Genomic DNA, 12,910 nt, shown 5'->3' with positions numbered 1-12,910 from the left:
TCCAAAAGAAAACTTGAAAAAAATCTATCACAACCCCTGTGCATGTGAAGGATATGATCAATTGATGAAATGGTTAAAAAGGGAATTGATCTTCAATTACAATATTTGATTTTATGGCATTTTATCCTGGAAAGTTTATAATACTATTCTATACTGTTCCATGCTTCTAGAGTCTGTGTGATCTTTTGTCCAAAGTCTAAAGTGTATTGAAAGAGCACATTCTGGATGGTAATTTGAACAATCATGATTTCAGCATTAAATAGTTAAGACCAGAAAGGTTTTCATATTCTGTAAGTGTCGATACTAACTAGACTAAGATAAGCAGTGGATCAAAGAGAAAATAAAAGCTTAATCTCAATTCATGGGCACTGGAACTACTATATCAATCCTTAAGGGTGATGGAGAATATACAAATGATCGACAAATCTCAGTATTTAAGCTCTCTGTGTATGCCCTTTTGAAAATAAAATACAGTTTTATCAAATATTAATGTGATACCATCCAAATCACAAATAATATAGATTTCACTAACCAGTGAATATTTTATTGGTTTCTAATGTTTAGCTAATAATCCTTGACTGATATTATGTCACTTCTAAGCTCTGTTGAAACTAGAATGTCTTTTAGGAAGGCATGCATATAGGCAATTAATTTTGAAAGTAAGAGAAGTTATCATTGACTTCATATTTCAGAAGAACCAGGCTAAATTGGTTACTCAAAGTCATTAAATGAACATCACTTTAACAATAAAAATGCTAATAATTGGAAATGAATTAATTTCTATCAATGAAATGATCAATGTGTAAATAAAGAGACCCCCAAATTAGGTAGGTGAAAGGGGGAAAAGACATACTGAAAAATTAATATCCCAAATATCCTATTACATGAAAAAACAAATTATATAAAATGTTTTCAAATACATCAAAAATATTGATGCCCAAATGTAGATCCATCAAAACAAACAAAACAACAACAACAACAACAACAAAAAACTGTTGAGAAATTGTTAAAGCCTTAGAAGGAAATAAGGACTTTTCCCTTAACTACTACTTAAAAACAAAACAAGAGATATGGAAATGAGTTAGATGAGTTACTCAAAAGGCTATAAAAATAAGAATTTTTCAAACAAAAATATCTTTAAAATTATTTCAAGTGCTTTATGAAGTATCTCAATTTATAAATTGTTTGTTCATATCATAATTTTGAGGACAAAAGCTGTCTATAATAGCAAACCTGGGTATCACAACTCTGAGAGTACATGTGGATCCTTGTGGCTCATAGGACTAATACCCTAATATAATTAATAAGTACTAGGTCTCATTAAGTGGGATTGTATCAAAAAAAGCAGGATGGCTGCTCAAATATGACATCTGAGGTTGACTTTAGGCTACCACAAGCATGCACATTCACATACTCCAGCATAAAAACATGCACCCCACATGCACACATGGACATGCATGCTCCTCATAATTAATAATATAATACATATAAAAATATGAATTAATACATTCATATTTTAAACTATCTAGAAATAATTTATAAATGATCTACAAAGGGTCACAAATAATCATTGTGAAGTTTAACTAAAACTTTAACTACTATGACTTTGATTATATCTAATATATGTGATATACTTTACAAGTAAACAGCAAGTTATTTAGTCTGTAGCTATTACCTTAAGATACTTGCATTCAAAGAAAGAAAAAATAGTTTGAAGCTGTTCCACTCATCTTTTCATCAAAAATTTAATCTATATTTTCATATTTGCACAACCATTTTAATAAAAAGCAGAGATTATATCATACCTTTTAATTATTTGGTTACAGCAAGTATTTATGTATTTATAGTTGTGCCATTTTTCTTTGTTTATTTAAAAACAATTCTACTATATCTGAAAATATCCACGTATTCTTTATTGGACTAAAATAACTTTTATTATTTCTGTATCTCAGAATTCTACCTCCACCTTATCCCTTTTTGCTGAATTATTTTATTTCTGGTAAACATTTTGAAATAAATAAAAAATATATCTAAGTATATGAATGTAAGTTTTAAGGGTAAGTTTTGTACACTATTCTTTAAGTTTTACACAGTGTTTTTTTTTTTTTTGTTAAATGAGCAAGCAGTATTTAATTAAGATGTATCACCAAAAATCAGTAAGTTACTACTTTAGAAACAAACATTTCTTTACTATAGGAACAATCCAATTTTAATCCTGCACAAACTGGATGCAGTTTGAAAGAAAAAACACCAAAATTTTGTTAGAGAGTTGAATGCATTTATAAATTATCTTCTTGTGAAAAATAATTTACCTGGTATACTAAAATGCTCTTTTACCACTATTATATCTGTCATTATTGATATCAAAACTTTTGAATTAGAAATAGGAAATTGTATGTTTTCAAGAAAATTGTACGATCAAATTTTTCTAAAAGGTATCAGAAAAGTAATTTGTCATTTCATTGTATATTAAATAAGTCATTCAAGGAATGATAACCAATTAATTTTGTAAATACCAAATATTTAACAGTGTTATCTAAATTAATAATTATAACTAAAACAAAAAGTGATAAATCTCAGCCCTTGTGAAACTTGAGTGAAAGAAACAAATTAGATAACAAAATACTGACAATATTTCTGTAAGAATGATGCTTAACCTATTACAGTAGTGATGCTGAAGTTAGTTACTTTTTTATATTTTAGGTTGCTGGAATGTTTTGACTCTAAAAAAGAAAAAAAAAAAAGTTGTTACTTGACTCTTTTCATTTGCCTCTACTCAACCTGACTTGATTTTTTTTTCTAAAATGACAAAAATATACTGAAAATTAGGTTCATTTTCTCCCATTTTTCCTCTTATTATACTGTTGCTTTTTGTTATGTCTAAAATATGAAGTTGGAAATAGTAAGCACTACTTTTTGACAGGAAAATATTAGGCCATATCATATTGTTGCGGAATGAGATATAATTCCCATTTAGACTCAAAAGATACCTATTGTGTAAATGGTTTCATGCACACCTATTGCCACTCTCTCAGGTAATGTTTGTAACAGAAAGGTCAGTAATCTCAAAAAAAATTAAGATGCAAAGTATTCATGAAGATTCAAATGGAGAATGTATTACTTGTACAGGCTTACCAGACTCTTTTCTGGTATATTATCATGAATAGTTAAGTTACTTGTAAGACCACCAAATCAAAGAAATGTCTGTTTAACTAATTTATTAAACATATAAAGATAGGCAGATTAGTATGTGTCAAGTGTTGACAATGACTATAATGATAAAGAAAGAGGACAGAAGTGAAAAAAAGAAATAAATTAAAGTTACTGGGATTTAATAATTGCTCACATTAAAAGTTCTGATGAGAATTTTACTATGTGGATTATGTTTTAATATTGGCCTTCTAACTGAGAACCCAAACTTATAAATGAAAGGCACAGTTTAAATCCAATGCACACAAAGATTAGAGATAAGGTTTTCCAGAATCTAACATTAGGTGACATGTAATTTAAGGAAAGAAAAAGGAAAATAGACAAATAATTAGATAATATTAATTAAATTGTAAAAGTTTATAAAATTTCATGAAGATTATAAAGCAAATATAAATAAAGAAAAATAAATATATATTAAATACAAACCAATCTATTTTATTAAAAACATGAAAAATATTGAAAAGTGACAAATAATTTTGTAATGAAAACAACCAGTGAGAAAAAGAACGTTAGCTTGAATTTCCAATCAAGGTTTGTGACATTTTCAGAGTGTAATTTTGTCTTCATAGTAGAAGATGATCATGATAATTTTATGTGTATCCATGCATATGCATGAGGTTCTGATTCCTCAGTAACAAAACCACCACAATCAGAATGGTGATGAGATGGAATGTGTTTGAAAGGAAGAAAAAGAAGCAATAATAGATAGAAGAGAAAAGTGATGTAAGAAAGGATACGGAAATATATTTACCAGATGGCAATCCCTTTTATCTTTGTTGAAATTTTTCTGAATTTATAGAGACAAGAGAATCCAGGATATCATTTTGTTGTTGTTGAGTTTTGTTCATTGGTGTTTTTTTTTATTCAGTTACTCATTCACTGCTTTAAGTTAAAGTACATAAGAAAGGATAATTCTATGTAAACAAAGTTGGGGTTTTACCAGCACTACAAGATGAAGAAATATATATGAATGATAGAAAGAAATCCTATACAGAAGATAACCATAACAGTCTATGATTTTAGTTTTCTGACTTCAACTCTAAAATGAAAACAATTTTGTGTTTTAGACAAAAAATTTATTATAATTCATTACAGCAGCAATTGATAATAATTCATTTTGCAAAGATAAGCTAGATCTTAATTCTAAGTTAAACCTGTTGAATGGGAAACAGTTTAGAAACACCAGGCTCTAACTTGGTCTTGGAAATATGTAGGATTGTACTGTACTTACACAAACATGGCATTTGGACATATGTTCTATGTTCTGACTAACTGAAGTCTAATAACAGAATGAACTTTAACTATAGGCAAAAGATGTTGCATTTCTGAGCAGTTTTTCCTACTAGATAAAATTAATTTGCAGAAAGAATTTATGTTTGCATCTTTGAGAAAACAACGCTTAAGCTTTGTCACAAAAATTCATTCTCTAGTTTCTCTCAGAAAAGAAATGACTCAAACTAAACATGGTTTCCTAAAACTGAAACTGAGATAAAGTCTTATCTTTCAGCTGTATATGACTATTATCTTGAACCATTTTGCTTAATAAGACACTTAAGTATTTGTCATTAAACTTCCAATTAAATAGCAAGTCCCCATGGAATTCCTGAGTATCTTGTGAAGACTAAATCTCTCCTGGATGTTTGCATTCACTCTTCACTGAATCACAGAAATAATAAGATTTCATGCTGCTGTGAAGTGGCAATTTCTGGAACAACCTTTGTAGAACAGCTATAAATAACAAAGTCTTATTTTGATACCAGAAATCAATCAATATACATTTCACACTATGAAATAATTAACATCATTATTTAATCTAGTTTATACTTTGAAAAACTAAATAAAAGACATACAGAACATTTAATTATGAACAACTCAATGGTTTTTTTCCTATTTCATAGCAAAAGTTATATTCCTGAGACTTGAGAGATAGCACATCAGTTAAAAGCACTTGTGCTCACAGAGCACCAGGGTTTGGTTTGCAGCATATATATAAAATGCCTCATACCCATCACTTTAGTTCTTCCAGATCTGATCCACTCTTCTGTCCTATCTACAAACCAAAATATATGTTTCACAAATGCACAAGCAAGCTGAGCACTCATGCAAATAAATCAAATATATCTTTAAACACATATTCTGTTTTCAAAGACTTATATCTGCCAGAAATTGAAGTTATTTTAAGTATTTTTCAATTGTTTATATAAAAAAGTCACATTCTTAGTAAATAACTTTGAGTCATATAAATGAGTACAGGAGTGGCAAACAGCAAAAGGCAGGCTTCTGGCATGTCAAACACTGCAATGCCTTATGTGGTTGACACAATACATACTGATGTTGAGTCACATTTATTAAATTACAATAGCTACACATAAGCCTATGGCATTATATTCTTAGAAAAGAAATGACTACAAAAATAAGATTGAGTTTATAAAATACCCAATGGTTTTATAATAAATTAGGTTCCAGGTTACTCATTTCCTGCCTAAATCCAAAATATCCTATCTTTGAATATTTAACTAGCTTTAATTCACAGTAAAGTATAATATATAACTAGTTTCAAAGTTTTATTTTATTAAGACATTAAAGTGAGACACTTACCTGCCATGAGGTCATATGAGCACAGGAAAGATGGCCTCCTCCCTCCTCTTTTTTCATCTATAGAGGCAAGAGAGCTGGTCCAGAGTCATGATAGCAGGAGAGCTGACTCTGTTTCTTACTAGCTAGAACACTCAGAAGAAAGTGTCCTGAACGTTGCCTGGACAGACGAGTAGAGCTGCTCTGGAGGTATGGATGCAGGTAAGCTGGCCCCAGGGGGATTTTAGAGGGAAAGTTGGACCTGAGCCTTGATGGCTGTGGACCTGTTTGAGTTAGCCAAGTCAGTGCTGGAGAGCTCACACTCGTAGTATTGGTACAGGGAAGCTGGCAGAATCACCAAGTCAGCTACCATTTAGGCACAAATTCAAAGCTCTGAGTGGCCTATCCCAACATCTAGCTCATCTGTGAATTGCTAGAGTTAGTGAAAGGACTATTTCTCATGATACAGGGTTACACCAGGATATCCTACAGAGGTCTTTGTGAGAACCCAGTATTGATGGTATACTAGAATAGAATCCAGAAGCCTCAAATTAGAACAATGGTTCATAGCAATGAATTTTTCCTATTAAAGATTTATGGATAAAAATGTATAGTGTGAGACATATAGTGACACACTACAGCTTCCATGAAAAAATGATATTCATATTTTGTTTATTTTGGTTTTTGTTTTTGATTTTCTTTTGGAAGTGAGATTTCGAATTCAGGGTGCAGAAAAAAGGCATGGTGAGATGATTGAGATTGGGTTGCATGATGTGAAACTCACGAAGTATCAATAGAAAGCTAAAAGAAAGAAAGTAAGAAAGGAAGACAGACCGATAGATAGAAAGAGGAAAGAAAGCAACTAGGTAACATATTTAAATACAACAAAAGTAAAAATGTAGAATCTAAGAGACATATGACATGTTCAGATGTTTCTAGGAAGCCATGAGAATAAATGACTGAAAGATTTATGTGTAATTCTATTCTTTGGTTATATCCACTTGTATGAAAGTAATTTTGAATCATTTAAAATTAATCTCAAATACATAAATATCTGAAGTATATATATTTGATTTAGTATATTTCAGCAGACACTAAGTACAAAATATTAATGGAACATGGGTTAATAGCTATACAAAAGAGTTAGATTCAAACTTCAGAGTTAAAATTCTTGTGAATATACTGGTATTCCCTGTGGCTTTCTACTGGAAGCTCACAATTAGTTTATTATTACTTAACAGCAGGAAACTTGGTAGAGTTCAATTTTATGAAGAAATGAAACTATATTTGATTATCTTCTAGAACCTCTGGGAGAACATAATAAAAATTAGAATTTTAATATTTTTTCAACTGATGTAGTCTTACAAGGTAAAATCTACATAAATTGTAAAGAAAAGTTTATGATATAAGGAACACTACCAGATGCCTTTAGAAAACATATTTTATTCTATAGCAATTTACAGATTTTCATGATAAAATGCAGGTAGTAAATATATTTTACTTATGTTTGATTTTTTAAAAATATATCATTTAAACTTTAATATAAAGTTTAATATATTTTAAATATATTTAATATACTATATATAATTAATATATTAAATTTAATATATTAAAGTTTCATGTAAACTTTAATATAAAGACACTATGTTGTAGATTTGTACTGCTAGGGTTTTACTGCTCTTACTATTGACATAAAAACAAATAAATAAATTTTAAATAGAGTCTGAATTGGGCATTTATATTTATTAATATCATTCACAAGTATCTTATACTTTTCACTGTAGACACAACAGCCACCCCTCAGCATGGCCTCCTCTCTGCATTCACTGCCATGATACATAAAATCCTTGAAATCTGAGCTAATATCCTCCAACCCTTAATTTGCCACCAATGCCAAAGCTAATTAATATACTGCTCATCTGTAGAAAAATAAAGGAAACCTCATTATAACTTACTATATAAACAAAACCCAAATTAATTAGCATCTTAAATGCCAAATCTGATCCTCCAAAATTGTAAGAAGTTTAAAAGAAGACAAATGTGTTTTATTTAGGTTTTTTATTTATTGTTTTATGGTTTTATTCTATTTTTGTTAGTTTAAATGTGGGTAAAACAAAAATTACAAGAATCAGACAATAGTATTCAAAGGGACTCAATTTAAATAAAAGATTTCTCTCAGCAAAAGAAACAATAAACAAAATGTAAACTTTGCAATTGGGAAATAATGTTTGCAAATTAATTGTCTAAAGCATAATTGATATGCAAAATACATAACAAAGGAAAGTAAAAGAAAAAAATGTTCCACATAACAAATTAAGTAATTTGAAATGTGATTCCCCAAAGCAAAACCATACTACTGCCTAAGTGTACATGAAAGGCTGCTCAATGGACAACTCATTAAGAAGATTCTGTCACAGAACAGACAATATGTGATTGCATTCCAGTTCAAATGGCAATCCGTATAGGATGGACTGTGAAAACATTTGTGGGATTTCACTGAATGCAAGCAACTTAGTCAACACTCAACAGTGTTTCACAAAACAACATACTGTGCTGGCAAAGTCAGGTCCAAGTGTTATCCTACCACAGAATGGTAGAGTATCAGAGGCCATGCCCACAAAATCAGTCAATTCTTGCAAAGAGTGGTTCTGATGTTCTGATCCAGAATCTGTGTGTGAACTCTGAAGATCCTGTTCCCCAGTTGGTTCTTGATCAACCAATAAAGATGCTTGCAGCTAATGCTGGGCAAAAGAGGAGGTGGAACTTCCAGGTTCCCACAGAGAGGCTAGCGGGCCTAGCCAGGCAGACCTCTGATATATTTGTACCAGAGGCCTTGGATCGGCCCATGTATCAGAAACTATTCTTGAATTTATTTGAAGCTAACTTATTTGAGTACACATGTGTATATGATAAAATTTATGATTATTATGTGAACTTTGAACTGTGACAATATACATAGAAAAAACAATTTACAAAATATGGAGTTTATTTGGCTTATTTAAGAACTTTTAGATAACAATTATCTGTTCTTGTTCTTTGACTTTTGGTAGCAAAGACCTCATAGTAAACAGTCATCTCCATAGTCACATTTCTAAAAATAGTGACTATATCACTTCCTCAATATCTATGATTTGTTAGTAACTAATTATATGCCTGTGGCAATATAGTAACACTTATTCCTATATCATAGAAGATTTAAATGTCTTGCCTCATGTAAAGATCTTATACATCTAAATCTTCTATAAGTGTCTGAATTAGATTTCTACAGCTTGATTAAATAGTATAAACAAAATAACTTTGGGAGTGAACAATTTATTTCTTAACAGAGTTGGCATTCAGCATGAAGGCTGGTCAGAAATAGAAATGAAGACCAGAAAATGTACTCTAACAGTGAATCAGAGGATTATTATCATGGATTGCTTATCCATGATACTTATTATTATCAGGGTTACTATGAGGTAGTATCATCCCAATGAGCTTGCCACAACTACAGTATCACTCCATCAAAAGATGTACTACAGACTTGCCTAGAGGCAATCTTGTAAATATATCTTTTACTCACCAAATGCCATTGTCTTCTTAGAAGCTTACCAGTGACTAAGCTCACCTTGTTCTAGTTCTTTCTGAAGTCTGGCTGGCTAGTTCAATTCAGGGGTTCTGGGTCAAACTCCTCTATAAGCTGACTGATTCAAACTGAATTTTCTCAGTTTCACACTAAATTGTACTCTGTAGTTTAAAACTAACTGTAGCATTCTGTTCAATTTCTTTTACTTCCTAACTTCAACTGACACTGTTGGCCAGTATTTCATGAACTGCACAAGCTGAATGGAACTCAGTAATGAACTCAAGTGAACTCAACTCAGCTGTACTGCCTGAACTGCACCACCTGAACTGATTCAGCAGAACTCCACTGCATTGCCTAAATTCAACTCAACTGCACTAACTGAACTGTTCCCCCACCATTGATTCAATCTGCATTGCTCTTAAGTAGCCTCTCTTTCCTGTACTGTTTTCATGAACGTTGGACATATCCTATCTCTGACACATTCTATCAAATCTTTTTCTTATTTCCCACTTTGTCTGTCCATGAATTACACATTACTTTCAAACATTTCTGCTTTTTTCCACAAACTAATTTTACCTTTATTGTTTGGGATTGTAAGGGAACTCTGTATTCCCCCCAGAGGGATTAAAGTGTGGCATGCCAGCTGGATTGCATAGACTCAGAAGTTCTTTCAATCTGTTGCCAGAGCAGCCATGTTGCTGGATTGAAATTCCTCTACACATCTGATAGAGAGATTTTTATTAATTGAGGCTCCTCTTCCCAGAAACTCTAGCAGGACAGGGAGTTTATTTCTACAATAGTCATGGCTTGTTTAAAGAACGACATTTCACAAAAGTCTTCTCCATCCCTGTAACTTACATTGTTTTCCTTTTTAATATTTAATCTCTTTTTTTACAGTCCAGTCTTTATTCCTCTCCCATTATGTCCTCCAAAAGTTTCCCATCCCATTCTTCCTTCTCCATCTCCAAGAAGATATCCTCATACCGCTATGCCAGGCCTCCCAATTCCCTGGTGTCTCAATACTCTCTAGGCTTTGCTGTGCCTTCTTTCATTGAGACCGGATGAGGTAGTCCTCTGCTTTATATGTGTCAGTGGCCTCAAACTAGCTAGTGTATACTGCCTGGTTGGTGTCTTAGTGTCTGAGAGATTTCTGGGCTCCAGATTAGTTGAGACTACTGGTCTTTCTATGGATTTTCTTCCACCTCAACTTCTAGACTTTCCCTAATCAACCACAGAGGTCCCCAACTTCAGACTATTGGTTGGATATATCTGCTTCTGTCTCAGTCAGATAGTGGTTGGGCCTCTCATAGGGTAGCCATGCTAAGCTTCTATCTGTAAGTACATCATAGTATCAGTAATATAGGCCTTGAAGCCTCCCTTAAGATGTGTCCCAATTTGGGCCTGTCACTGGACCTCCTTTCCTTCAGCCTCTTCTCCATTTTTTGTCCCTGCATTTGTTGTAGACAGGAACAATTCTGGGTCAGCTTTGGACTGTGGGATGGTAACCCCATTCCTCCAATTGATGTCCTGTCTTTCTACTGGAGACAGATTCTGCAAGTTACCTCTCTCCACTGGTGGGCATTTTATCTACGGTCCTTCCCTTTGAGGCTTTTGATTCTCTCACCTCACCTCCAAGGTCTCTGGTACATTCTAGATTGTCATATATGTCTCAAGGTCATATATTTCCATTCATTCTGTTGGCCCTGGGAGCTTCACTCCTGTCCTCCCCATACCTGATCATGTTCCCATTTTCCCCAGTCCTTTCCCCTCCACTCTCCTACCTAATTCCTTTCTTTCCTCTGTTCTCTGCATTCCTTTCTCTCCAAAGTGGGATTAAAGCATCCTCACTTGCACCCTTTGGCTTGTTAACCTTCCTGAGTTCTGTGGGTATTCTGTATTTTTTGGCTAACATCCACTTATTAGTGAGTACATGTCATGCATATACTTTTGAGTTTGAGTTATTTCACTCAGGATGAAATTTTCTAGTTCCATCCACTTGCCTGTAGAACTCATAATGTCCTCATTCTTAATAGCTGACTAGTATTCCATTGTATAAAGGAACCACATTTTCTGTATATTAACTTATCTCTAAATTGATTTCTAACTACTGCAAAATGAAGCTTCTCTGGCCAATGATGGGGGAGGCATAAATCTACAGGTCTTATATCCATAAATTTTTACAAAGGCAGTTTATTAATATAACTTCTAACTTAGTTACCCACTCTTTAATACTTTACATTTCTTGTCCTGTTATGTAACTCATGTTTACTCTGGAAGTGAACTGGCTGGAGGTAGTCAATAAGTTCTCACTTAACTGCCTGAGAAATGATTTCTGAAAGTAGCCTTCAAATCAGTTTTTCTTTAATTCAAGAACACTCTCATGTAAAAACTTATGTACACATGTTTTTGTGAGGTGATAAAGTTTTCAGCAAGTGACTATGCTGATTATCAAGTGATTATATTTTGGATCTCTGTGCTTACATAGTCTCCTCAGGGATCCTCTCAAACTCTTACTACCTTCATAGGCAAAGCTAATTGCTATATTTATATTTTGTGTCCTTGATTTTATATGAACCTCCAAAAAATTCACATCATTGTTTATTCATCAACATTGTTTATTCATTAACTTATCATTTTGAATAATCTTCCTTAGACAACTTTGAAAATATGTACTTTTTCTCTCCAACATGTTCACTGTTTTCTCACAGAAATATAAAATAATCATACTTCTATTTTTCTATGTGTTTATATAAAATTTGAATTGATTTTTATAAATAACCAGAAAAATATCTAGTTGTAAGGATAGTACTGTATTTCTCTTAAAATTTTATATAAAGACACATTTTACTCCAGTGACAAAAAACTGTGATTCATCAAAATCATAATCTAGTTTCATTACAAACTCAACTCCACAGAGATCCATTATAACAATGGATCTATATTCTAGAATAAAATAAGTATAAAACATAAAGAAAAAATGTGAACAGTTGAACTCATTATTTCTAAGGAGTAAACTGAATTTGAATTTGCATATTGATTTAAAGTTCTCCAGGGGAAATAATCAGAAAATATTAGCCTTATCTATGAGAAGAGACAAAGTAAGATGAAGAGTCTCTAATCATAAATAAAAGAACATTGAGGTGATTAATTTGCACTGCATTTTCAAAAAAATTATGTCCATGTATACAACCATTGAAAGTGGGAGAAAAATAACAGTCTATTTCTAACTAAATTTATAATGACACTGAAATATTGAGCCTGATTTTAAAATGAAAAATATAGAAAGAAAATGATCTCAATACGTCTATTTTATATTGTATTAGAAGTCTAGAAGTGGAAAGATACAAAAGCAAAGAAAAAGTAAGAACATTAGGAAGAAAAGATAGAAGAATGAAGGAAGGAAACAAGTAAAGAAAAGATATTGAGAAAATGAAGCATAGAACTATCTGTATTTCATTTGGTGTGATAGTTCACATTGAAATTCAAAATATGATACACTCTTCTCTCTATGTGTATGTATACACAGACACGTGGACATTCACACACACACCTAAAATAGTG

This window comes from Arvicanthis niloticus, chromosome 13 (assembly GCF_011762505.2).
Source record: "Arvicanthis niloticus isolate mArvNil1 chromosome 13, mArvNil1.pat.X, whole genome shotgun sequence".
Lineage (NCBI taxonomy): Eukaryota > Metazoa > Chordata > Mammalia > Rodentia > Muridae > Arvicanthis > Arvicanthis niloticus.
Note: the sequence above shows the minus strand (reverse complement) of the source record.